The sequence below is a fragment of the Pseudorca crassidens genome, chromosome 11, assembly GCF_039906515.1.
Source record: "Pseudorca crassidens isolate mPseCra1 chromosome 11, mPseCra1.hap1, whole genome shotgun sequence".
NCBI lineage: Eukaryota > Metazoa > Chordata > Mammalia > Artiodactyla > Delphinidae > Pseudorca > Pseudorca crassidens.
In genome coordinates, this window is record NC_090306.1 from 33,932,262 (window position 1) to 33,954,029 (window position 21,768).

Below are 21,768 nucleotides of genomic sequence, written 5' to 3' on the forward strand. Positions count from 1 at the left end.
TATAGCCTTAAAGTCTTATTAAAATAAAGTTGAAAATTGATGAAATAAGCATTTCAATAAGCATTTCTAATTTCAATAAGCATTTCAACAAATTTCTAATTTGTTAAGCATTTCTTAACAAATTAGAAAACATAATGAACTCAAAGTGAAAGAAAGGATATAATAAAGGAAAGAGCAGGCACAAATGAAAATAGAAAACAAGATAGAGAGTATAAACAAAAAAATTGGAATGGTTAATGCAATTGACAGACTCTAATCAAAAACATTAAACGTCACAACAAAAAGATTAGGAATGAATAAATGAACAAAATAAAAACACAGGAGGTATTTTAAGTATTCTAAAAACCTTATGGCAAAAATCTTGAAAAATATTTAAAATAGACAATGCTCTAGAAAAATAGAAATTACCAATCCAAAATAGAAATCTGTGTTGTTATAAAGCAAGAAATACATTTATATGCTCATGTAGCAATAAAAAAAATTGAATCACTAGATCAAAAGAGTATCATAAAGAAAACCCTAGGTCCAGATAATTTTATGAATCCCACCAATAATTTAAGAAACATATAATTTTGACCTTAATGTATTTTCAGAAAATATAAAAAGGGGAACATTCCCCAACTTTTTTAATAAAAATGGTATGCGCTTGATACCAAATTCAGACAAGAATACAAAACAAGGTAATTGTAGCCTGAATCTCCCTCCTGACTAAAGAATCAATTCTAAATGCACTTGAATTAAGCTCTCAAACATACTGTTAAGGTGATATATGAAGTTAGAGTTGGTTTAATTAGAGGAATAGAAAGTTTGTTCAGTAGTAGAATATCTAAGTGTCTGTATTAAAATTTTAATGTAGAAAACTTACTATTATTGCAATAGTTGCAGAAAAAAACATTGTATAACATTTAACAATTATTGATAAAAGCTCTTAGTAAAATAGAAATAGAAACTTCCTTAATTTTACAAAAGATATATCCACACATACACACAAACACACAAAACATAGCAAGTATTCTACTTAACATCAGAAGCAAGAAAATGTGTCCATTAATGGTTCTTTTTTATCTTCCAGTTTTATTGAGATATAATTGATATACAGTACTGTATAAGTTTAAAATATAATGATTTGACTTACACCATAAAATGATTATCACATTCAATAAGTTTAGTGAACATCTCATATAGATACAAAATTAAAGAAAAAGAAAAAAAGTTTTCTTTTGATTAGAACTCTTAGGATTTACTCTCTTAAAAACTTTCATATCTAACATACATCAGTGTTAATTATATTTATCTTTTTGTAAATTACATCCCTAATACTTATTTATCTCATGACTGGAAGTTTGTACCTTTTGACTGATTTCATTCAATCAGTTCACCCTCCTCTCACCTCTCATGACTGGTAACCACAAATATGATCTCTTTTCCCATCAGTTTGTTTGTTTATTTTTGAAGTAGAATTGACCTACAACACTGTGTTAGTTCCTGGTACACAGCATAGTGATTTGGTACTTCCGTACATTTCAAAATAATCACCATGATAAGTCTAGTTAGGATGTGTCAGCATACAAACCCATTACATAGCTATTGACTATATTCATCACACTGTACATTTCATACCTGTGACTCATTTATTTTGCAACTAGAAGTTTGTACCTCTTAATCTCCCTCACCTATTTCTTTCCTCCCCCCATCCCTCTCTCCTCAGGCAACCACCTGTTTTTTCTCTGTGTCTATAATTCTGTTTCTGCTTTGTTATGTTTGTTCATTTGTTTTATTTTTTAGATTCCACATATAAGTGAAATCATACAGAATTTGTCTTTGTCTGATTTATTTCATTTAGTGTAATGCCCTCTATGTTCATTCATGTTATCACAAATGGCAAAAATTCATTCTTTGTATGGCTCAGTAATATTCCATTGTATATATGTATATCACCTCTTCTATGTCCATTCATCTATCAATAAACACATAGATTGATTTCATATTGTCTATTCTAAATGGTGCTGCAATGAACACAATGGTGCATATAACTTTTGGAACTAGTGTTTTTGTTTTCTTTGGACAAATACCCAGGAATGGAATTGCTGAATCATGTGATAGTTCTATTCTTAATTTTTTGAGGAATATCCACTATGTTTTCCATAGTGGCTGCACCAATTTACATTACAACCAACAGTGCAGAAGTGTTCCCTTTTATCTACATCTTCATCAACAGTTGTTACTTAGTGTCTTTTTGATTATAGCTATTCTGACAGGTGTGAGGTAGTATCTCATTATGGTTTTGACTTGCATTTCCCTGATAATTAGTGATGTTGAGCATCTTTCTTTGTGCCTGTTGGCCATCTGTATGTCTTTTTAAAAAATTTATTTATTTGGCTGTGCTGGTCTTAGTTGCAACACTTGGAGTCTTCATTGTGGCATGTGGGATCTTCGTTGCAGCATGCAGGATATAGTTCCCAGACCAGGGATCGAACCCAGGTCCCCTGCATTGGGAGCAAGAAATCTTAACTGCTGGACCACCAGGGAAGTCCCCATCTGTATGTCTTCTTTAGAAAAATTTCTGCTCAGATCCTCTGTCCATTTTCTAATGAGGTTTTTGTTTTTTTTTTTATGTTTAGTTGTATGAGTTCTTTTTATATTTATGGCATTAACCCCTTATCAGATATGTCATTTGCAAATATCTCCTCCCATTCTGTAGGCAACATTTTCATTTTGTTGGTGATTTCCTTTTCTGTGCAAAAGCTTTTTAGTTTGTTGTAGCTCCATTTGGGTTTTTCTTTTTTTTTTTTTTGCTTTTTATTTCCTTGCCTGAAGAGACATATCCAAAAATATATTACTAAGACTGATGTCAAAGAGAATACTGCCTATGTTTTCTTCTAGGAGTTTTACAGTTTCAGATCTTCCATTTAAGTCTTTAATCCATTTTGAATTTGTTTTTGTGCATGGTGTGAGAGAGTAGTCCCATTTGATTATTTTGGATGTAGCGCTCCAATTGTCCCAACACTGTTTATTGAAGAGGCTGTCTTTATCCCATTGTATATTCTTGCCTCCTTTGTGTATAAATGTGGGTTCATTTCTGGGCTCTCTATTCTGTTCCATTGATCTATGTGTCTTGTGTTTGTGCAAGTAATATACTGTTTTGATTACTGTAGTTGTGTAGTATAGTTTGAAATCAGTGAGCATGGCACCTCCACCTATGTTCTGCTTTCTCAAGATTGTTTTGGCTATTTGGGGTTTTTTGTGTTTCCATACAAATTTTAGAATTATTTGTCCTAGTTCTGTGAAAAATACCATTGGTATTTTGATGGGGATTGCACTGACTGCAGATTGTCTTGAGTAGTGTGGTCATTTTAACAATATTAATTCTTCCAACCCATGAACAAAGTATATCTTTCCATCTGTTTGTGTCCTCTTCAATTTCTGTCAACAGCATCTCATAGTTTTCTGAGTACAGGTATTTTACTTTCTTAGTTAGATTTATTCTGAGGTATTTTATTAAAATTGTAAATGGCCTTGTTTTCTTAATTTACCATTCTGATAGTTCATTCTTAGTGTATCAAAATGCAACAGATTTCTGTATATTAATTTTAGATCCTGCAAGTTTACTGAATTCATTGATCAGCTCTAGTTTGTTTGTTTTTTTTTTTTTTGGTGGCATCTTGAGGATTTTCTATGTATAATATCATGTCATCTGCAAACAGTGACAGTATTACTTCTTCCTTTCCAATTGGATTCCTTTTATCTCTTTTTCTTTTCTGATTGCTGTGGCTAGGACTTCCAATACTATGCTGAGTAAAAGTGGCAAGGGTGGGCATCCTTTCCTTTTTCCTGATCTGAGGGGAAATTCATTCATTTAACATAATGTCAGTTGTGGACTTATCATGTATGGCCTTTATAATGTATGGCCTTTGTAATGTTAAGTTGTGTTCCATTATACCCAATTTGTTGAGTATTTTTAACAAATAGATATTGAATTTTGTTAAAGGTTTTTCCACATCTATTGAGATGATCATATGTTTTTTATATTTCAATTTGTTAATGTAGTGTATTACATTGATTGATTTGTGGATATTGAACCATATTTGCATCCCTGAGGTAAACCCCACTTGATCATGGTGTATGATCCTTTTAATGTATTGTCAAATTTGGTTTGCTAATATTTTGTTGAAGATTTTTGCATCTATATTCTTCAGTGATATTGGCCTGTAATTTTCTTTTTTTGTGATATCTTTCTCTGGTTTGGGCATCAAGGTGATGCTGGCCTTACAGAATGAGTTCGGAAGCATTCCCTGCTCTGCAATTTTTTTGAATAGTTTGAGAGGAAAAGGTGTCTATATTTTTTTAAAAATTTGCTAAAATTCACCTATGAAACCGTTTGTTCTTGGCCTTTTGGAGAATTTGTTTTATTATTAATTCAATTTCATTAGTGGTAATTTGTCTGTTCATATTTTCTATTTCTTCCTGGTTCAGTCTTGGAACACTGTACATTTCCAGGAATTTGTCCATTTTAGATTGTCCACTTAATCGGCATATATGCTTATGGGCTGGGCTGGGCCAAGAGACTGCTGGCTGAGAAGTTTCAGGGATCCCAGGGTTATTGCTGGCTCACTGGTGGGCAGACCCAGATTCTGGTGTGGGTGACTGCATTGCTGGGGGTCCCAGATATATTGTTTGCCTGCTGGTGCATAGGGCTGGTTCCTGAGGCCAATGACTATGGTGTCCGTTGTGTCCCAAAGCTGGTGTTGGCCAGCTAGTGAGTGGGACTGAATACTGGAGTGGCTGGCTGAGAAGCTAGGGTGTCTCAGAGCTGGGAATGGACTGATGGTGGGTTGGCCTGGGGCTCCAGAGGGTCATGAGCCTTGTGTTGGCCTGCTCTTTGGTGGAGCTGAGTCCTGGCAGGTCCCATAGCTAGAGTAGTTTCATTGGTGGTTGCAACCCTGTTCCAAGGTCTCTCGCTGCAGGGTTCTGGGGGTTCTGGAGCTGGTGTCAGTCAGCAGGTGGATGAGGCTGGATTCTGCCATGGCTGACTGAGGGTCCCAAGGTGTCCCAGAGCTGGTGGGTCCTGGAGTTGGTGTCAGCCCACTGGTGGGCAGGGCTGAGGCCCAGGTATTCTGAGGGTTAGTGCCAGGTCACTGGTGGATGAGTATTGTCTTGGGGCTAGTGCCAGGCCACTGGTGTGCCAGGGCTGGTTCTCAGGAGCTCTAGGCTAAGGGGTTCTTAAAGCACCAGGTCTGGTGGGTGGGGCTGAGGTGTCCGAGCACTCGTGCCCACAAGCTAGTGAAAGGGGCTGGCACTAATAAACTAGAGGGATGATTCCACAATGGCACTTGCCAGCACCAGTGTCCATGTGATAGAACAAGCTTCCCAAAATAGCTGCTGCCTGTATCATTTTTGCCTCCTGCCTCTCCAGGAGGCTTTCCAAGATAAGCAGGTGGATCTGACCCAGACTCCTTTCAAATTACTGCTTCTGCCCTGGGTCCTGGAGTGTGTGAGATTTTATGTGTGTCCTTTAAGAGTCAAGTCTCTTATTTCCCACAGCCCTCTGGCTCTCCTGAAAATAAGCCCCACTGACCTTCAAAGCCAAATGTTCTGGGTATTCATCTTCCTGGTGCAGGACTCTAGGGCTGGGGAGCCCACTTTGGGGCTTGGACTCCTTGCTCTTTGGGTACCACCTCTGCAATTATAATTATCCTTCTGTTTGTGCGTTGCCCACTTGGGCGTATTGGTCTTGACTACACCATATCTCCATACCTCCTGCCCATCTCGTTGTGGTTCCTTTTATATATCTTTAGTTGTAGAAGGTCTTTTCTGCTGGTGTTCCAGTTTTTCTCATCAGTAGTTGCTCTACAAGTAGTTGAAATTTTGGTGTGCCCATGGGAGGGGTCTTCACACTCTACCATCTTGGCCACTCCCCCCAGTGGCTCTTCTTTTCAACACTGTCCTGAAGATCCTAGCAGCTGCAATCTGGCCAGAAAAAGAAATAAAATGTATCAAGGTTGGCAAGAAAGAAAAAAAGCTGTCATTATTTGTAGCTGACTGCCAGTATTTTTTTTTTAATTTATTTTTATTTTTGTTTGACTGCCAGTATTGAGAACATAAAATAATCTATAGACAAATTATTAGTATTAACAAGACCGGCAGCTAGAAATCATCATTGAGAAGTCAGTCACATCTCTAAATACTAGTAACACATAAAATTTTATTAAGGAGAAAGAATGATTTGATTACAAACCTCAGAGAAAGACCCACAATTTGTAGACATTTTAAGTGGAGAAAGGACGAACTTTCCCATAAATGGCATTAGATAGATTGTGAATAAGAAAAAATATGAAACTGGACTCCAATTTCACAATATACTAAAAAATATAATAAATTCAGGCACATTTAAGATGTAAATATAAAAGGCAAAATTTTGAACATTTTGGAAGATAATATAGGAGACAATATTCATGATCTCAGATAGGGAAGGATTTCTTAAATAGGACTAAAAAAAAGAAAAAAACACTAATCATAATGGTAAATATTGATAAGTTTGACTACATTATAATTAAGAACCTCTCTATCAAAATACAGAATCAGTGAATCAACAATTATCTCAAAATAAAATATTAAAAATTTTGCTTAGTTAAATTCAAACACATTATAAAAAAAGTAAAGGTAAGCAAAAACCTGGGAAAAGTTACTTGCTTACATAAAATTGACAATTAGGATGCCACATTCCAATAATAGGAATACATAAGGTATCATTATTTATGTAGCAAAAGCCAGAAAATGGTAAATATAAAGATGATCTAAAGATATGAATGTCTTAAATAGTATCAATTTGGAAATATCTCAAATATCAATGGAGAGTAGAATAGATAAATTATGGTACACTAGAATGTTAAACAGAGAAATTTAAAAATGAACCCCTGCCTTCGGTATAACATGTAAATGTTTTAAAAAAAATGATGTCAAATAAAAAACTAAAAAGATGTAGTAGAGGAGCTTCCCCGGTGGTGCAGTGGTTGAGAGTCCGCCTGCCGATGCAGGGGACACGGGTTCGTGGCCCGGTCCGGGCAGATCCCACATGCCGCGGAGCAGCTGGGCCCGTGAGCCATGGCCGCTGGGCCTGTGCGTCCGGAGCCTGGCCTGTGCTCCGCAACGGGAGAGGCCACAACAGTGAGAGGCCCACGTATCACAAAAAAAAAAAAAAAAAAAAAAATACAGTAGAATACACACAGGTTTTATTTTATTTAACAAACATTTAAAAAATATAATTACCAGTGTTGGACCAGGTATTTGATGATTATTGATTCACTTAATTCTCTAAACAATTCAACAATGTAAACACTATTATTGGCTTCAGTTTAAAGATGCAGAAACTGAGGCATAGAAAGGTTAAGTAACTGCCCAATGGCACACATCTAGTAATAGGAATGGGCAATCTGGTTCCAGGGTCTAGAGTATGATTCCATTCACATAAACTTCAAAAGCAGGTACAGCTATACAGCATATTGTATGTGTGTGTGTGTGTGTGTGTGTGTGTGTGCATTTTTTAATGTTAAAAATAGATTAACAAAAAACAAAATACAGAGGGATTCAAAGAAATTGTCAATGTTCTCTTTCCTTTTCCCACCCTAGTTTTATTGAGATACAATTGACATACAGCACTGTTTAATATGTACAGCATAATAACTTGACTTACATGTATTATTAAATGATTACCACAGTAAGTTTGGTTAACACCCATCATCTCTTACATATACAAAAGAAAAAAAGAAAAGAACACAAATATTTTTTCCTTGTGATGAGAACTCTTAGCAACATTTTCTTTCTCAGGAGAGCATCTAGGAGGTGTGTATATGGCTGTCAATTTTATTATCACTATTACTTTTCTCTGAAGTGTACATATACATTATACATGGTATTTCTTGGTATGTTATATTTCTCAATTTTTAAAAAGGTTAAAAGAGAGGGAGGCTTCCCTGGTCGCCCAGTGGTTGAGAGTCCGCCTGCCGATGCAGGGGACACGGGTTCGTGCCCCGGTCCGGGAGGATCCCTCATGCCGCGGAGCGGCTGGGCCCATGAGCCATGGCCGCTGAGCCTGCGCGTCTGGAGCCTGTGCTCCGCAATGGGAGAGGCCACAACAGTGATAGGCCCGTGTACCGCAAAAAAAAAAAAAAAAGAGAGAGGGGTTGACCCTGAACAGAGAGTCCCTGTAGTGGAAGAGAAACCTGTACTTTCAGAACTTTTCTGTGAGTTAAGCCTGTGTCGAAGAAGACTGAATCATCCTGAAAGAATCCTACCCAAGAGGACAGCCATGGAAGGCGAGGGAACCCCAACAGAAAGAGGATGAGTGGGTAGGATCTGAGAAACTGAGGTTTGTCTGAGGGAACATAGTATAAATGAGGGTGCTGGGCAGTGGGAATGGGGAGAGCTGTCCAGGGAGCTCACAAAAGCAGTCCAAGAAAGAAAAGCCAGCATCTGAACTTCTGCCAGATGATAATGGCATCACAGAAGCAGGAGCTAGAGGTAGTAGAGAGAGAAGGGATGAAAGGGTAGAAACAAGTTAGAAGAGTAAAGAATGAAGGGGGAGGAGGGAAGCTTTGAACTGGATAAGATTAAATTCTTAATATTAGATTGGACTGGACTTTATGACACTTACAAATGAGGCTTTTTGGTATTTCATGTTAATGACAGGGAAAAGTTAAAGGGCTCGGCCTGAGATAGTGTCCAAAATGGAAGACTTTACAGAACTTATTTGAGGTCTAGGGGGAAGAATAAGTAGTTTCCTGCTTGCACTTTACCAAGTTCAATAAACTAACAAATTCAGATTATACATAAATCTCTATCCCATTACCTTTTTAAAGTAGGTTTACTGAGATATGATTTGAATAATTTAATATTCAATTTTTTAAAGTTTACAAATCAGTGATTTTTAATATATCTACAAGGTTGTAAAGCCATAATCACTAATTCCAGAATATTTTATTACTCCCAGAAAAGACACTATACAAATTATCAGTCATTCCCACTCCCACTATCCCCACAAGTGGCAACCACTAATCTACTTTCCATCTCTATGGATTTATCTATTCTGGACATTTCATATAAATGCAATCATGCAATATGTGGCCTTTTGTGTCTGGCTTCTTTTACTTAGCGAGATGTTTTCAAGGTTCATCTATGTTGTAGAAGATACATCATGTTCCATCCTTTTTATGGTTATATAAGTATTCCATTGTATGGCTATATCATATTTTGTTGTTGATAGACATTTCAGTTTCCACTTTTGGCTATTATGAATAATGCTGCTATGAAAAATTGTGTACAGGTTTTGTGTGAACAGCTACTTTCAATTCTCTTGGGTATATACCTAGGAGTGGAATTGCTGTAGCAGATGGTAAACTCTATGTTTAACATTTTGAGAAACAAACTGTTTTCCATGTGACTGCATAATCTTACAACCCCATCAGCAGTGTTTGAGAGTTCCAATTATCCACATCCTCACAAACACTTGTTGCCCATCTTTTATTTTACCCATTCTAATGGGGGTAAAAATAGTATCTCATTATAATTTTGATTTGCATTTCTCTGATGACTAATGATGTTGAACATCTTTTCATGTGCTAATTAGCTATTTGTATATCTTCTTTGGAGAAATGTCTGTTTAGAGCCTTTGCCCATTTTTAATTAGGTTTCTTTATAATTGAATTATGAGTTCTTTATATATTCTGGTTACAAATCCCTTATTATATAGATGATTTGCACATATTTTCTCCCATTCTGTGGGTTGTCTTTTTACTTTCTTTATGATGTCCTTTGAAACAAAAAATTTCTTGATTTTGATGAAGTTCTGTGTCTCTATTTTTTTCTTTTGTTGCTTGTGCTCTTGTCTCTACCTTTTTAAAAAAAAAATACAAGTGCAACCATAAGATACCCATAATTCCCAACCTGTTTTGTCTTAATAATAATTCTTGGGCATCTTTCCACATCTCTCTATCTCTGTCATCTCTATCTATCTATCTGTCTATAATATATATTTTTAATGGCTGCATATTATCTTACTTTACGGCAGTAAATAACAAGTTCTCTACTGATAGACTTTTAGGTTTTTACAACTTATTGCTATTATAGTGCCACAGCAAACATTCCTGAAAATGTATATATCTTTATATATATGTGTGTACACACAGTATGTTTCTAATTGTAGGAGTGTTGGCTTAAAGAGTGTTTGCATTTAAAATTTTGACAGGTAGTACCGAATTATCTCCAGTGATGTTATATATATATTTTTAATATACTATCCTCTAATAGTGTTTGAAGCTGTCTTGTGAACACATGGTATGATCACATTTTTTAATCTTTATGAATCTGATAAGAAAAAAAATCTTGTTTGGTTTTGCCTTCTTTAATGTGTTTGAGGTTGACCATCTTTTATATGTTTATTGAGCATTTGTATTTCCTGTGGTATAAAGTGTTTCTTCATAATCTTTGTCCATTTTTCTAGTGGATTATTTGTCCTTTTGTTGAATTTTAAAAGCCTTTTGTATGGTAATAAAATTTGCTTTTTCTCAGTTATGTATGCTGTAAATATTTTTATTTGGTTATTTTTTTTTTAGTTTCCTTATAGACTATTTGTTGCGCAGAAGTTTCAGGTGCTTTTGTAGTTGAATTTATCACTTCCTTAAAATGAATTTTAGCAAATCCTTTTTTCCCCCTTTTTCTCTTAATTTTTCTCTAGGTGTTTTTTCCTATACTTCAAACTCTGAAGAGTCTGATGTTATTGACTCTTTTTCCCCCTTGATTTAATTATAAAAAACACTGCACACAATTCATTGAAAACTTAATTACAAATACTGCCTAGAATAGTGCCATGTACATAAGCCCACTGAAGAAATATTACTGAATAACGCTTTCAAATTCATATTCATCTTACACTTTTCCATTCTAGATTATCTAAATAATTCTTTTTTTAAACATCTTTATTGGAGTATAATTGCTTTACAATGGTGTGTTAGTTTCTGCTCTATAACAAAGTGAATCAGTTATACATATACATATGTTCCCATATCTCTTCCCTCTTGCATCTCCCTCCCTCCCACCCTCCCTATCCCACACCTCTAGGTGGTCACAAACTGCTGATCTCCCTGTGCCATGAGGCTGCTTCCCACTAGCTATCTACTTTACGTTTGGTAGTGTATATATGTCCATGCCACTCTCTCACTTTGTCACAGCTTACACTTCACCTCCCCATATCCTCAAGTCCATTCTCTAGTAGGTCTGTGTCTTTATTCCCGTCTTACCCCTAGGTTCTTCATGACCTTTTTTTTTTTCTTAGATTCCATATATATGTGTTAGCATATGGTATTTGTTTTTCTCTTTCTGACTTACTTCACTCTGTATGACAGACTCTAGGTCCATCCACCTCACTAAAAATAACTGAATTTCATTTCTTTTTATGGCTGAGTAATATTCCATTGTATATATGTGCCACATCTTTATCCATTCATCCGATGATGGACACTTAGGTTGCTTCCATCTCCTGGCTATAGTAAATAGTGCTGCAATGAACATTTTGGTACATGACTCTTTTTGAATTCTGGTTTTCTCAGGGTATATGCTCAATAGAGGGATTGCTCGGTTGTATGGTAGTTCTATTTGTAGATTTTTAAGGAACCTCCATACTGTTCTCCATAGTGGCTGTATCAATTTACATTCCCACCAGCAGTGCAAGAGTGTTCCCTTTTCTCCACACCCCCTCCAGCATTTATTGTTTCTAGATATTTTGATGATGGCCATTCTGACCGGTGTGAGATGATATCTCATTGTAGTTTTGATTTGCATTTCTCTAATGATTAATGATGTTGAGCATTCTTTCACGTATTTGTTGGCAATCTGTATATCTTCTTTGGAGAAATGTCTATTTAGGTCTTCTGCCCATTTTTGGATAGGGTTTTTTGTTTTTTTGTAATTGAGCTGCATGAATTGCTTGTAAATTTTGGAGATTAATCCTTTGTCAGTTGCTTCATACGCAAATATTTTCTCCCATTCTGAGGGTTGTCTTTTGGTCTTGTTTATAGTTTCCTTTGCTGTGCAAAAGCTTTGAAGTTTCATTAGGTCCCATTTGTTTAGGTCCCAAATTTTTGTTTTTATTTCCATTTCTCTAGGAGGTGGGTCAAGAAAGATCTTGCTGTGACTTATGTCATAGAGTGTTTGTCTATGTTTTCCTCTAAGAGTTTGATAGTTTCTGGCCTTACATTTAGATTTTTTTGTTGTTGTTGTTACGCGGGCCTCTCACTGCTGTGGCCTCTCCCGTTGCAGAGTACAGGCTCCGGATGCGCAGGCTCAGCGGCCATGGCTCATGGGCCCAGCCGCTCCATGGCATGTGGGATCTTCCTGGAGCAGGGCACGAACCCGTGTCCCCTGCATTGGCAAGCGGACTCTCAACCACTGCGCCACCAGGGAAGCCCACATTTAGATTTTTAATCCATTTTGAGCTTATGTTTGTGTATGGTGTTAGGGAATGTTCTAATCTCATACTTTTACATGTACCTGTCCAGTTTTCCCAACACCACTTATTGAACAGGCTGTCTTTTCTCCACTGTATATTCTTGCCTCTTTTATCAAAGATAAGGTGACCGTATGTGTGTGGGTTTATCTCTAGGCTTTCTATCCTCTTCCATTGATCTTTCTGTTTTTGTGCCAGTACCATACTGTCTTGATTACTGTAGCTTTGTAGCATAGTCTGAAGTCAGGGAGCCTGATTCCCCCAGCTCCGTTTTTTGTTCTCAAGATTGCTTTGGCTATTCGGGGTCTTTTGTGTTTCCATACAAATTTTGAAATTTTTTGTTCTAGTTCTTTGAAAAATGCCAGTGGTAGTTTGATAGGGATTGCATTGAATCTGTAGATTGCTTTGGGTAGTAGAGTCATTTTCAAAATGTTGATTTTTCCAATCCAAGAACATGGTATATCTCTCCATCTATTTGTATCATCTTTAATTTCTTTCATCAGTATCTTATAATTTTCTGCATACAGGTCTTTTGTCTCTTTAGGTAGGTTTATTCCTAGATATTTTATTCTTTTTGTTGCAGTGGTAAATGGGAGTGTTTTCTTAATTTCACTTTCAGATTTTTCATCATTAGTCTATAGGAATGCCAGAGATTTCTATGCATTAATTTTGTATCCTGCTACGTTACCAAATTCATTGATTAGCTCTAGTAGTTTTCTGGTAGCATCTTTAGGATTCTCTCTATATAGTATCATGTCATCTGCAAACAGTGACAGCTTTACTTCTTCTTTTCTGATTTGGATTCCTTTAATTTCCTTTTCTTCTCTGATTGCTGTGGCTCAAACTTCCAAAACTATGTTGAATAAGAGTGGTGAGAGTGGACAACCTTGTCTTGTTCCTGATCTTAGTGGAAATGCTTTCAGTTTTTTACCATTGAGGACAATGTTGGCTGTAGGTTTGTCATATATGGCCTTTATTATGTTGAGGAAAGTTCCTCTATGCCTACTTTCGGCAGGGTTTTTATCATAAATGGGTGTTGAATTTTGTCGAAAGCTTTCTCTGCATCTATTGAGATGATCATATGGTTTTTCTCCTTCAGTTTTAATATGGTGTATCATGTTGATTGATTTATGTATATTGAAGAATCCTTGCATTCTTGGAATAAACCCCACTTGATCATGGTGTATGATCCTTTTAATGTGCTGTTGGATTCTGTTTGCTAGTATTTTGTTGAGGATTTTTGCATCTATTTTCATCAGTGATATTGGCCTGTAGTTTTCTTTCTTTGTGTCATCTTTGTCTGGTTTTGGTATCAGGGTGATGGTGGCATCGTAGAACGAGTTTGGGTGTGTTCCTCCCTCTGCTATATTTTGGAACAGTTTGAGAAGGATAGGTGTTAGCTCTTCTCTAAATGTTTGATAGAATTCGCCTGTGAAGCCATCTGGTCCTGGGCTTTTGTTTGTTGGAAGATTTTTAATCACAGTCTCAATTTCAGTGCTTGTGATTTGTCTGTTCAAATTTTCTATTTCTTCCTGGTTCAGTCTTGGCAGGTTGTGCATTTCTAAGAATTTGTCCATTTCTTCCTTGGCAGGTTGTCCATTTTATTGGCATAGAGTTGCTTGTAGTAATCTCTCATGAACTTTTGTATTTCTGCAGTGTCAGTTGCTACTTCTCCTTTTTCATTTCTAATTCTATTGATTTGAGTCTTCTCCCTGTTTTTCTTGATGAGTCTGGCTAATGGTTTATCAATTTTGTTTATCTTCTCAAAGAACCAGCTTTTAATTTTATTTATCTTTGTTATCATTTCCTTCATTTCTCTTTCATTTATTTCTGATCTGATCTTTATGATTTCTTTCCTTCTGCTAACTTTGGGTTTTTTTTGCTCTTCTTTCCCTAATTGCTTTAGGTGCAAGGTTAGGTTGTTTATTTGAGATGTTCCCTGTTTCTTAAGGTAGGATTGTATTGCTATAAACTTCCCTCTTAGAACTGCTTTTGCTGCATCCCATAGGTTTTGGGTCGTAGTGTCTCCATTGTCATTTGTTTCAAGTTTTTTTTTGATTTCCTCTTTGATTTCTTCAGTGATCACTTCATTATTAAGAAGTGTATTGTTTAGCCTCCATGTGTTTGTATTTTTTACAGATCTTTTCCTGTAATTGATATCTAGTCTCATAGCATTGTGGTTGGAAAAGATACTTGATAAAATTTCAATTTTCTTTAATTTACCAAGGCTTGATTTGTGACCCAAGATATGATCTATCCTGGAGAATATTCCATGAGCACTTGATAAAAATGTGTATTCTGTTGTTTTTTGATGGAATGTCCTATAAATATCAATTAAGTCCATCTTGTTTAATGTATCATTTAAAGCTTGTGTTTCCTTATTTATTTTCATTTTGGATGAACTGTCCATTTGTGAAAGTGGGGTGTTAAATTCCCCTACTATGAATGTGTTACTGTCAATTTCCCCTTTTTTGGCTGTATTTGCCTTATGTATTGAGGTGCTCCTATGTTGGGTGCATAAATATTTACAATTGTTATATCTTCTTTTTGGATTTATCCCTTGATCATTATGTAGTGTCCTTCTTTGTCTCTTGTAATAGTCTTTATTTTAAAGTCTATTTTGTCTGATATGAGAATTGCTACTGCAGCTTTCCTTTGGTTTCCATTTGCATGGAATATCTTTTGCCATCCCTTCACTTTCAGTCTCTATGTGTCCCAAGGTCTGAAGTGGGTCTCTTCTAGACAGCATATAGATGGGTCTTATTTTTGTATCCATTCAGCAAGGCTGTGTCTTTTGCTTGGAGCATTTAATCCATTCACGTTTGCGGTAATTATTGATATGTATGTTCCTATGACCATTTCCTTAACGTTTTTGGGTTTGTTTTTGTAGATCCTTTTCTTCTCTTGTGTTTCCCACTTAGAGAATTTCCTTTAGCATTTGTTGTAGAGCTGGTTTGGTGGTGCTGAATTCTCTTAGCTTTTGCTTGTCTGTAAAGCTTTTGATTTCTCCATCAAATCTGAATGAGATCCTTGCCGGGTAGAGTAACATTGGTTGTAGGTTCTTCCCTTTCATCACTTTAAGTATATTGTGGCTCTCCCTTCTGGCTTGTAGAGTTTCTGCTGAGAAATCATATGTTAACGTTATGGGAGTTCCCTTGTATGTTTTTTGTCATTTTTCCCTTACAGCTCTTAATACATTTTCTTTGTCTTTAATTTTTGCCAATTTGACTACTATGTGTCTTGTCATGTTTCTCCTTAGGTTTACCCTGTATGGGACTCACTGTGCTTCCTGGACTTGGGTGGCCCTTTCCTTTCCCATGTTAGGGAAGTTTTCAACTATAATCTCTTCAAATATTTTCTCTGGTCCTTTCTCTCTCTCTTCTCCTTCTGGGACCCCTATAATGTGAACGTTGTTGCATTTAATGTTGTCCCAAAAGTCTCTTAGCCTGTCTTCATTTCTTTTCATTCTTTCTTCTTTATTCTGTTCCACAGCAGTGAATTCCACCATTTTGTCTTCCAGGTCACTTATCCGTTCTTCTGCCTCAGTTATTCTGCTATTGATTCCTTCTAGTGTTGTTTTCATTTCAGTTATTGTGTTGTTCATCTCTGTTTGTTTGTTCTTTAATTCTTCTAGGTCTTTAGTAAACATTTCTTGCATCTTCTCAATCTTTGCCTCCATTGTTTTTCCGAGGTCCTGGATCATCTTCACTATCATTATTCTGAATTCTTTTTGTGGAAGGTGGCCTATCTCCACTTCATTTAGTTGTTTTTCTGGGGTTTTATCTTGTTCCTTCATCTGGTGTATAGCCCTCTGCCTTTTCATCTTGTCTATCTTTCTGTGAATGTGTTTTTTGTTCCACAGGCTGCAGGATTGTAGTTCTTCTTGCTTCTGCTCTCTGCCCCCTGGTGGATGTGGCTATCTACATATTATTTTTAAGTGTTATAAAAACTGTTAAGATGTATTGTGATATACCTCAGTTCACCTCTTCATTTTGCTATATAGCCATATTCTCTGTATCTTTTCTCCAAAGTGCTCAAACACTCCAATTAAAAATTTATTCTAAAGGTAGCAACAAGAATTATTATGTCTCCATGAAGAAAAAAAGCTCAACATTTCTAATTACTAGAGAAATGTAAATCAAAACTACGATGAGGTTTTACTTCACACCATGCAGAATGGCCATCAAAAAGTCTACAAATACTGAACGCTGGAGAAGGTGTGGAGAAAAAGGAACCCTCCTACACTGTTGGTGGGAATGTAAATTGGTACAGCGACAATGGAGAATAACATGGAGGTTCCTTAAAAAATTAAGAATAGAACTACCATATGATCCAGCAATCCCACTGCTGGACATACACCAAGAGAAAACTGTAATTCAAAAATATGCACACACCCCAATATTTATTGCCACACTATTTACAATAGCCAAGACCTAGAAGCAACCTAAATGTCCATTGACAGATGAAGGGATAAAGAAGATGTGGCATATATATATATATATATATATGAGGGTAATAGTCCATATATATATAATGGAATATTACTCAGCCATAATAAAGAATGAAATAATACCATTTACAGCAACATGGATGGACCTAAAGATTATCATACTAAGTGAAGCAAGCCAGAGAATGACAAATATCATATGATATCACTTATATGTGGAATATAAAAAAAATACAAATAGACTTATTTACAAAATGTAATAGACCCACAAACATAGAAAACAAATTTATGGTTACCAAAAGGGAAGGGGGGAGAGGGATAAATTAGGAGATTGGGATTAATATATACACATTACTGTATATAAAATAGATAACCAACAAGAACCTACGGTATAGCACAGGGAAGTAGACTCAATATTTTGTAATAACCTATAATGGAAAATTCTGAAGAAGAATATATATATATATATAAAAATATATATATATATATATAAAGTCACTGTGCAATACACCTGAAGCTAACACAATGTTGTAAATCAATTATACTTTGTTTAAAAAGAGTAAAGTGTACATTAAAAAAAAGAATAATTTTGCCTGGATATTTGCAGGGTTTTGCTGGCTTGTTTTTGCTTTGCTTTTGCTTTTACAAATTTCTGGAAATCTGAAGTTTCTGGATTATGTATGGACTGCTAGAATTAAGATTTATGAGGATGGAGGTTATGTTCTTCCCTGCCGAACTCTCAGCATTTCATCCTGAGCTCTGTAAATATCTAAATTAAAGAATGAAGTAAAGGGAAGAAATATATTATTTTTTGTTTGAAGCTTGGTCTGATTATATATGAAGTCCTAGAATTCATAAACTGCCTTTATCTTTCTTTTACTGCCTCTTCTTTTTTGCAGTACGTGGGTCACTCACTGTTGTGGCCTCTCCCGTTGCGGAGCAAGGCTCCGGACGCGCAGGCTCAGCGGCCATGGCTCACGGGCCTGGCCGCTCCGCCGCATGTGGGATCTTCCCGGACTGGGGTACAAACCCGTGTCCCCTGCAACGGTAGGCAGACTCTCAACCACTGCGCCACCAGGGAAGCCCCTGCCACTTCTATAGAATTAGCAGGATATCTCCAGAGCCATGGATTACTGCAGGATCCCTCTATGAAATGCCTCTGCTTCCCTTCCCTTTATTGTTAGATGTGCTCCTAGAGGGCTTTAAGTTACTGATTAGGGGATGAGGTTCCAGAGTTTATAGAAGAAACTTTGAAGGCAGCTTTGTTGCTCATTTCAAGTGTGACATTGGGCATGTTACTAAACCTCTCCCAATGTTCGATTTCCTGTAAAATGGGGATAGTAATAATTCCTATCCCAGAAGGCTATAGAGGGTGATAAATGAGATAATTCATCTAAAACATTTAGTGCTGCTTGGCACCAAAGGAATCACTCAATAAATATTAGGTATTATCATTATTATTACTAGTACTACAATTATATGTTTATTTAACTGTAAGTTCCATGAGAGCAATAACCATTATTTTTTAAGCTTCATACCTAGCATAGTATTTGGTACATGTGTGTTGAACTGAACTATGCTTATGATCTACAGAGAGAAATGTGAAGAATAAATATTCTTCATTTTTTCCTGATCTCTTGGATGGGGAAGTGTAGGAAGAAAACAATAAGTTTGGCCTATTGAACCATAAGGGCTGATTGCCTGATCTATATTTCTAAATTGAAAGTTAAATTCCCCAATATTTAAAGCTGTGGAAATTGCCTTATAACATCAAAGTGAGAAAACTTAAATTTGAGCAAAAGCCAAGCAAGGATACTTGCATGCCTATGATCTGTTTTTCCTTGCATATACTTCTTAGTTTTAAAAGCAATACAGGTGAAGTAAGAGATGATCAGGAAGAGAGAGGATGAAGTGCTAGAGAAATGTGTTTATTTACTTTATTTTACCCTGTTATTACATTAAGGGAATATTCCAGTTGTCTTTGTAGCAAAGCAATTTCCCCCACCCACATAGAAAACTATCACAAGGTGATTCTTCCACCATGGCTAGATGCAGATCTTTCCACATTACTTGGAAGAAGTTTCAAGAAAGTTTCCTTAAAGAAACTCACTGTGTAAATGCATGATAATAATGAGTTGTAAGTTCATTAGAACTTCTTCCCCACTCATGAATTGTGAATTCCTTGCCAAATCAACCTTTATTTGCACAACTGCATGTTTTAAACAACACATACTAAGTGCCATAAGTGGGGATAGTGATATTTTAAAATTCTCAATACAATTGATTTTTCTGAATTCCTTATGCAGCATAATAAAAGAATTTAAAATCTCATATATAGTCCACTTTGAGTACCCTCTTAGAGCTGTCAGCCCATAACTCAACTGATAAAGTGACTCCACCAGACTAAAGTGGAGCCCATTAAAACATTACATCATGCTGTACACACTGAACCAAGAAAGGATCTTCTCGTATGGTACCTCCATGAGTAGCTTGTCCAGTGAATATTTCAATGACTCAAGCAGTAATGATTCTACTCTTGCTTGAGAAAATATTTTGTAAGCTACTTATCTTGGTCTTAGGAAATTGAGACACATTGACTCTTCGAGCTACACAAAACATTTGTGATCATCAAGTCCAATCCTCTTGTTTTTGAAGCTTATCCAGGATCTAGTTGGTGGAAGAACTGGAACTAAAGCCCAGGTTTTCTGTTCTTTTCACTCCCTGACACTGATTCCTATTTATTTAATGTAAAAATAAGTGAGTTTATTTATATCACTCTGTTCCTTCTGTAATATAATTAAGGATGTATTTTCCAAGCAATTGTTTTCACATGAGAAAGTTCTTCAATTTCATATTTATGTTTTTGATGATATAGTATCTCTTCAGTTTTTAAAATATGCAAAAATTTAGAATTTTTTCTCTTTCAGATAAATTGTCATTTGATAAAAATTTATTACATTTAAGTTCTTTAAAATACTAAAACTAAGTGAAATTAGTGCTACTCAGTGAAATGTCAGTTATTGATTTGGGGAATGTAGCCTAGGACCCATATTTTAAAGTAAGACTTAGGTATAAACATATGGACATGAATGAATATCTATGTTTTTACAACATTGCAGGTAACTGTTTCATTGTGTAGTAAACTAACAATCCCATTCTTTTCCAGTGACTATACTAGCAATGCAAATATAATTTGAAGTTATAATTTCATTTCTCTTAAGTAGTCTGTGAAAACTTAGGCATTAAAATTCTTAAGATTGTCCATATAGAGTCAAATATTTTCCATGTGACTCTTATGGCATGAAATTCATGAGGGTCACATGCCCTTAACTGCTTTAGGGAGCATAGCCCTTGAGATGACTCTGTTTCTCTCAGAATTCTATAAGGCTTTTCCTTTATGAACAGCATCTGACTCCTCAACCCAAGGGACAAAAATCTCACTGGCTAAAACATCCAGGGAATTATTTGTCCTCTTTATTACCATCATCAAATAAGTTCTCCTCTTAGAATAGTATCAAATCCAGACTGCATCATCCCCCTGTAACCTAGAGTGACATATCTAGGGTTTGGAGTCAGAACAGACCTGGGTTTAAATGCTGACCCTACCACTTAATAGCTGTGTCACTGTGGGAAAATTAAGGAATCTTGCAGTGACACAGTTTACTAATGTGTTTAGAAGACAATAATTCCTACCTTTCAAGGTGTATGTACATAAAGTAATATATATAATCTGCCGCCAGATAATGCCTAAAACATAGTTGGTTCTGAATAAGTTTTATGACTTATATTATTACCCTTTATACAACAAGTAATCCCTGCCTTCTAAGTCTTCAGGTACTTAAAGATCCTCACATTTCAAATGACCAAAACTAATGCTGATCATTAGGTGGCCATATTTTCTCAATATTTCTTTCTAGGCTATTTCATCTTCTTTTTAACACTTAGCTATCACATTTCTGGCATGTGCTCATTATGGTAAGACTTTTTAGTCTAGTGCTTTCCCTCTGTGGAAGACCAGAATCCTTAATTATGTACTTCCCCTTAGCCACATAACCAGGAATTTTGGAGCTCCTTAAGAAGATTAATTCAACTTGCTACCTTTGTCATAAATTAATTGACATTATGTGCATGGGTTTATTTCTGGGCTGTCTATTTTTTCCATTGGTCTATGTGTCTGTGTTTGTGCCAATACCATACTGTTTTGATGACTATACTTTTACAGCATAGTTTGAAGTCATGGAATGTGACACCTTCAGCTTTGTTCTTCTTTCTCAAGATTGCTTTGGATATTTGAGGTCTTTTGTGGTTCCACTACAATTTTTAGAATTCCTTGTTCTAGTTCTGTGAAAAATGCCATGGGTATTTTAATAGGAGCTGCACTGAATCTGTAGATTGCTTTGGGTAGTATGGGCATTTTAACAATATTAATTCTTCCAACCCAAGAACACAGGATATCTTTCTATTTATTTGTGCCATCTTCAATTTCTTTCATCAGTGTCTTATAGTTTTCAGAATATGGGTCTTTCACCTCCTTGGTTAAATTTACTCTTAGGTATTTTATTCTTTTTAATGCAATTGTAAGTGAAATTTTTTCTTAATTTCTCTTTCTGATAGTTATTCTTATATAAAAATATAACTGATTTCTTTATATTTACTTTGGGTGAAATAGGTGAAGGGGATTAAAAGATACCAGTTATAAAATAAATGTCATACTGGAATGTAATGTACAGCACAGGGGAAATAGTCAATAATATTGTAATAACTGCATGGTGTGTAATGTATTAAAATATCAAATCACTGTTGTACACCTGCAACTATACTTCAA